The sequence below is a fragment of the Palaemon carinicauda genome, chromosome 28 (genome assembly GCF_036898095.1).
Source record: "Palaemon carinicauda isolate YSFRI2023 chromosome 28, ASM3689809v2, whole genome shotgun sequence".
Lineage (NCBI taxonomy): Eukaryota > Metazoa > Arthropoda > Malacostraca > Decapoda > Palaemonidae > Palaemon > Palaemon carinicauda.
In genome coordinates this window covers 45,608,559-45,616,058 of record NC_090752.1, presented here as the reverse complement: position 1 = coordinate 45,616,058, position 7,500 = coordinate 45,608,559, and the positions used below count along the sequence as shown (strand labels likewise).

The window sequence follows — 7,500 nt, the reverse complement described above, 5'->3', positions numbered from 1 at the left end:
TCTTGTGACGTCACTACAATGCCGTAGCGTTAAGGATGTTGCTGGGAGGGATGTGTATGTGCGTTGTTACCTCTTGAAATCAAAGAAAATTCCATATTTAGTATTTATTCATAAATTAAATATGAGTGATTGAGGAATGTTTTTATATAGGTCTAGAAAATTTGATTGGTATGGACATATATTTATAAATAAAGAGAGGGACTGAAAGAGTATATATATATATATATATATATATATATATATATATATATATATATATATATATATATATATATATATATATATATGTGTGTGTGTGTGTGTGTGTGTGTGTGTGTGTGTGTGTGTGTATCCACCCCAAAAACTTCTTTTGATTATTTCTCATTCAAAAATCAAGATAAAAACCACCCAACCATTCATTTAAACTTGACGGTGTAACCATTATTACCCAGGAATTGTTTTATCTCGACTAAATCTTTCATTACACAGTACTTCCTCGGTTTAAGTAATAAAGAGTAAATTAACGAATAACAACAAACTTTCCGTGTTTAAACAGTAAGTAGGCCTAAGCTCCTTAGTAACTTCGTCTCGAGTAGGCTTATGCAAGCGCTTCATCAGGAGGGATATGACATTATCCAAGATATCTAATAGTCTAGACTCTAGAACCTGTTTAATTGTCGTATAAAAAAATATATTTACAAAAGAGGGATGAATAGGCACATCATTTGATGAAAATCATTTAGGCCTATGCTGCCCTCACCAAAGTGGATCACTTTATCCCAGATATATTAACTAGAAAAACTGGTTTCGTAGTTATATCATGTGACCAACGTCTTAGTGAGAGCCGATTATTTTGTTTGATGTGATTGGATATATACATATATATATATATATATATATATATATATATATATATATATATATATATATATATATATATGTGTGTGTGTGTGTGTGTGTGTGTGTGTGTGTGTGTGTGTGAGTATAAAGATTCTGAAAGAGAAAAATCAATAAGGATAACATAACAATGAAGAAATCAGAAAATAATACTATGTTGTGATCAACTGATTTTCCCCGGTGGCTTCCATTAACATGATAAAACAAATGTGAATTCCATAAGTGATGATATTATCACTCACTTGATCCATAATTTTGAAACCATCTCATGAAAGACACCAAAATTAAAAACCAATTTGATCTGAAGCTTCCATAAAATAGACAGAGTATAACGGATAATATAATATATGTAGACTTTATATATATATATATATATATATATATATATATATATATATATATATATATATATATATAAACAGTATATATACATACATATATATATATATATATATATATATATATATATACTGTATATATATATATGGTATAACCATACACACACACACACACACACACACACATATATATATATATATATATATATATATATATATATATATATATATATATATATATATATATATATATATATATATATATATATATATGATATATATATAATATGTACTGTATATGTACATATATATATATATACACACACACACACACACATATATATATATATATATATATATATATATATATATATATATATATATATATTCGTGTATGTATATATAAACATATATGATATATGTAAATAGATGGAATTATTATTATTATTATTATTATTATTATTATTATTATTATTATTATTATTATTATTATTATTATTATTATTATTATTATTATCAAACCTCTTTCCGTGATCATAGGTGGCACATACTCTAGGTAACTCAAAAGTTTGGATATAATACATTACCGTTGTATAAGATAACGGAAAATCAGTCTAAGGTAAATAGCCTACAGTAAAGTTAGTAGTCGATATAAGCAAATATATTCTATGTTACTATATGGACATGGGTCGTGGTATGACAATGAAACACTAAAACAAATTTAGTAGATTTGAAAACAGAGCCCGCTGAAGGATATTGGGAATTAAATAGCATGACAGGATTAGAAATTAAACTGTAAGAGAGATTACTCGAATATGGTATTTAGGCATTACTCGAGTGCCATATGTGGATGAGATCATGGTGAGGGGTAGATAGAGATGGTGTGGGCATGCTCTTCGCACTCCCCGGGAGAGATTAGTTTGCCAAAAGTTCAGCAGGGCTCCACAAGGCACTAGAACAGTTGTAAGACCCAGGCCTACATGGCTGAGGAATATGAACCGTGAAGTAGATAATGAATGGAGAAGTATTGAATTAAAAGCTCAAGATAGAGACGACTGACGAAATGTAACCGATATCCTTAGCGTCAAGTCAATGGGCGTAGAAGGAGATGATGATGTGATAAGCAAATATACGTGAATAAACAGACCAATAAATACACTTTTGCCCATACTAAATATGTATAATTCTAAAGCGTGGAAAAGCTCATTATCATCATCAAGACCAACATGATATTTTCGTTTATTTTAGAAGATCATTCAATCTTCGCTCTTTCGTTCCCCTGTTGGGTCCTATTGATTTGCAATTTACCCTCCAGTGAGTCAAACATTTTTCTGTGATTACTGTTCGAATAATGTCTTTCATGTGCTCCCAAACTTCTTTGAATGTCAATATACATCAACAACAATAAATGCAGCCGTTTCTAGTCCAGTTTAAAGGTTGGTCAAGATTGGCAGAGGCAAGGGACAGTGACAATGCCCTACCTAGCAGGATAATGCCATAGAGACTAACACTATATATATGTATATATATATATATATATATATATATATATATATATATATATATATATATATATATATATTGTGTGTGTGTGTGTGTGTGTGTGTGTGTGTGTGTGTGATCAGCGCCCAAGCCCCCTCTCCACCCAAATTCGAACAAGGGAGGGCCAATCAATGGCCCTCTCTGGCCCGAGCTTGGGTGGACCATCTCTATCTTGTGCTTTTAAATCAATACTTCTCCACTCATCATCTCCGACATCCTGCTTCATATTCCTCAGCCATGTAGGCCTGAGTCTTCCAAATCTTCTAGTGCCTTAAGGAGCCCACTTGAAAGTTTGGTAAACTAATCTCTCTTACGAAGTGCGAAGAGCATGCCTAAACCATCTCCATCTACCCCTCACCGTGATCTCATCCACATATGGCACCAGAGAAATCTCTCCTATAGTTTCATTTTTAATTCTGCCCTCCCATTTAACTCCCAATATTCTTCTGGGGCTTTGTTCTCAATTCTAAAAAATCTGTTGGATATTGTTTCATTGCCATACCCACGACTCATGTCCATACAGTAACACAGATCCCACAAAATAATAATAATAATAATAATAATAATAATAATAATAATAATAATAATAATAATAATAATAATAATAATAATAATAATAATAATCTAGTTTGAATAATAGTTTTTTAGACTGGTCAAATTGAATTGAATATATAAGCAATAAACTGTTAGTATATCAAACCAGTCATGAAATACACTGATAGAATTTTTTTTTTTTTTTTTGCGGGGCTTGTTAAAAGATTAATGGTTTCAAAAAGAGGAACAGCTCATGAACACCTGACATTAAAAATGTCATAAGTAAAAAAAAAAAAATTACGTTCAGTATGTAGACTGGCGATTGAAGGGCTGCTGTGTGCAAGAGCCCGTGTCTCTTACAAGGTGAGACAATCTTAAAGGAGAAAAAAAAAAAAAACCATTCGCGTGTTTCCAAGGATCCCGTAAACAGTAGCCACAGGAGGTTTACAGCAATACTTGTGCTCAGCGAAGTCGGGCCAAATAGTTTCCAGGAAGAATGTCTTTCGAGTTTGGAGACTTGGTTGGTATAATTAATATCGCAGAAGACTCAGTTCTTTAACTGCCTTCGACCAGTAAAAGTTTTCTTATAGATTTAATTAAAAAAAGAGAGATCAGAATTACCATTATCAATAATCTCTTTAGCCCAACGTTCCTCACCTCACATTTTCATGAATCATTTCCACATTAATTTTTTTTTCTTTTAGATATATAATTCAAACACTGCCAACCTCACTGTAGAAGATATTCTCGGAATATGACTCACACTAGTGTGCCAAGTGAAATATGCCAATGTAGCATAGTGGAAAAAGGGGAATTCCAGCTATCAGCTGTTGGTCATGACATCATAGTACGAGCATTACGCAATGGGGTTGTGGGCGGAGTCACTACCAACTGGCAAACCTATAAAGACGGTGTCGGCAACCTCCACGGGCCAGTGTCTTGTTGACAGTCGTGTTAGAAATTTATTTCCCTGGAGTTCCTCGGACGCAGTTTTAAGCCACCTCGTACTTGTACTTTTTAAGTGCTGTCTTCGGTGTTGATGTCTGATTAACTTCGGTTTACAAGTATCTTCACATTTGCTAAGTAAGGTTAGTTAAGATCGTGTTTCCTAACAGTGATGGAAGTGAAAATAAAGCGTTTGGCTGAAGTTTACATTTTGGTAAAATATCAATTTTAACGGATAAGTTAAGAAATCGATCACGAATCAATACATTTTCTCAACTTATTGATAAACTGATAGCCATCGATTCGTAATAAGCGAAAGTGATAAAAATTAAAGTTTCCCTATAAATGAACATTTTTGTGTTCAAGGAAACAAGTTCGTAGCAATGATTCATTTTATAGAAAATTTGTCAAAACTTACTAAAATCGTTGGTTCAACTTCCAGTGCTCCTAAAAATTTCATCAAATTCTAATAAAGGACTTGCCATTATGGAATTTGATTGTAACTAACAGAAAATTAAATTCTCATCTTCTAAGTTTTTCTCAGAATTTCTAAAGCTTTAGAACTATTTTAGTTACAAATGTTGTGATCTAAGATTCTAAGCAAACGTATATATATATATATATATATATATATATATATATATATATATATATATATATATATATATATATATATATATATATATATATATAAGTGGTAGGCTATATAAAGGAACATCAGATTTATCAATTCTCGTGCACTTAGTTGAAATAGTTCTGACAAGGTTTTATTTTCACATTTATCAAGCCTTCTAAACTTATTTATTTGTATATATTTTTCGCAAAACATATCCTACAAACATTTTCCTTGATACTGAATGTTAGCAGTAGACTCAGGAGAGAAAACTCATAAAATACGAGCATTATAATTATAAGATTTGCCGCGGAGGGAGCAATTTTATGTTTACAGCTACTTTCTGTAACAATGTGTGGGATGGCGAATATAATATATATATATATATATATATATATATATATATATATATATATATATATATATATATATATATATATATATATATATATATTATATATGTATATATATATATATATATATATATTTACTGTACTAATAAGAATATAATATTTTTGCGATGTGTTTGAAGCCAAGACAGATAAAACTTTACCAGAGCCGGTGTGACATTTGAAGATGCTATCCCAAAGGGTAGATTGAGTGAAGTAGGCCAATCTTAATAATTAATGGTACATACATACAGACACACGCACACTATATATATATATATATATATATATATATATATATATATATATATATATATATGTATATATATATATATATATATATATATATATATATATATATATATATATATATATATATATATTATATATATATATATATATATATATATATATATATATATATATATATATATATATATATATATGCGCGTCTCCTCTCTTTCATTTACAAACTCGTATTTATAAAGGAATTCCAATGTTAATTTGAGTTATCAAAAGAAAAATATCACAGTATTTAGATATAAGAATTAAGTTTCTATTTATGAACCTTTATATACCCAAATAGTCCGCACGTAGCCTGATAATTCTTTTACCTTACCTACGAAGAATAATATCAATAATTCATATTTGGAAACTGTAATTCATAGTCTTGTTTTTACAGATTTTAAACTCTTTAACATTAGTATTCTGGAACGGTATTTGTAGCTTTTTCATTTCCACATCTAAAGTTTATTTTAAAATCTCGAATTCATTACACACTTGATATAAATTATAAAATTTAACATTACTTACTACGAATATTGTATACCAAGTCTCATTGGAACTATTGTCACCGTCTTGTTGACAAACAAGTTCTTTGAATAATCCGTACAACCGTTAACCGGTAGGTCATATCTACCTGAGGATTATAGATTGGAAATGGTTCGGTTACGATTGCCCCACGGGCTTGGCGTTGGCAGCCCATCAAATTAAAATGGTTAACTTGGGTACGTGTTGTGTCCCAAGGGACCCCTGAAAACTATAGGGTTTGCGTTTGAAGCTGGTGTGTTTAATTGATATTGTTTCAATAACTAGTTTCACAATATTATGTAGTGTATATATATATATATATATATATATATATATATATATATATATATATATATATATATATATATATATATATATATATATATACGCACAGTACATAATGATTTAACGATTTTAGTAAATTGGAACAATGTTATCTACGTATCCTGTTGTCGGTAAGACATCATATACTATCTCATCACCGGAAACTCTCTCTCTCTCTCTCTCTCTCTCTCTCTCTCTCTCTCTCTCTCTCTCTCTCACTTGGCGATCTGATTGATCTGCTGGGACACCTGAACGTATTCCTTGAAGATGCCTCCATTCACCATAAGCATCAGGCTGTGTACCTAGTTGTAAGTCGGCCGGTGATGGTCGCAGTTACGATGGAGATGGAAATGAGAATTGTCTCCTCCCCCCCAAAAAAAAAATCAAGATGGGACGGCCACCTCGTTCCATTGATGAAACCTTTCAAAAGATGAATTCTCTCCACATCATCATCACTGTATCTTTGTTATTCTCCATCAACGAAGACATGACAGCCTATCAATTATTTCAAGTTCACTCCGCCACGTACAAATAGACACAATAGTCTTCTCGGAAAGGCGGCAGGAAATGTCTTCCCTTTCTTTGTCCCAATTTATTTTTTCTTCTTTGTTAGAGGCTGCACGGCAACCTTTACGTATTAGGTGGTAGTCCATCCATAAGATAGAACTTCTAAAGGTCAAGCACAAGCCTTCTGGAATATCCGTCTGTAACTGGATTCTATATCAAGTCAATTTTTGATCCTTTTTAAAAAGTGTTTTTTTTTTTTTTTTTTTTCATATTGGCTTTTATATCTACCAGGGAAATTGAACTCTCTTACGTTACATTTGTAACTTCCATACAAATAAATCCTGGTGTGACATCCCCTGAAGCCTAGCCATTTGCGTTTGATATTTGAAGGTTAAACAAAAACCTTTAAGATTTCATTCCTATTAACAAGGTAAAGCTCATTATAGGTCCCGAAGGTTGTTTTGGCTTTCGTAGTTCACTTAATAGCTTCGTCCGTCTTATTGTTGAGGTAATGATGGCAATTACAATAATTATAATTATAACTATATTATACTGTCTGGTATTAGGCCTAATATGCAATGCTAATAATAAGACGATAAACGCTATGACTTATTTAGTTATT

The 7,500-nt window shown here is 31.0% G+C and overlaps 1 protein-coding gene across 2 annotated transcripts in view; it reads left to right on the top strand.

Moving 5' to 3' along the window:
- The first annotated feature begins 4,215 nt into the window (after positions 1 to 4,215).
- The window catches only part of LOC137621555 (bumetanide-sensitive sodium-(potassium)-chloride cotransporter-like), a 51,854-nt gene continuing 48,569 nt past the window's right edge, over positions 4,216 to 7,500 (top strand). Inside the window, exon 1 of one of the 2 annotated variants that reach the window (XM_068351945.1) lies at positions 4,216 to 4,378. The gene's annotated coding sequence lies outside the window, so the exon portion shown is untranslated. The remainder of the gene's footprint in view (positions 4,379 to 7,500) is intronic. The other variant, XM_068351947.1, reaches the window with a different exon arrangement.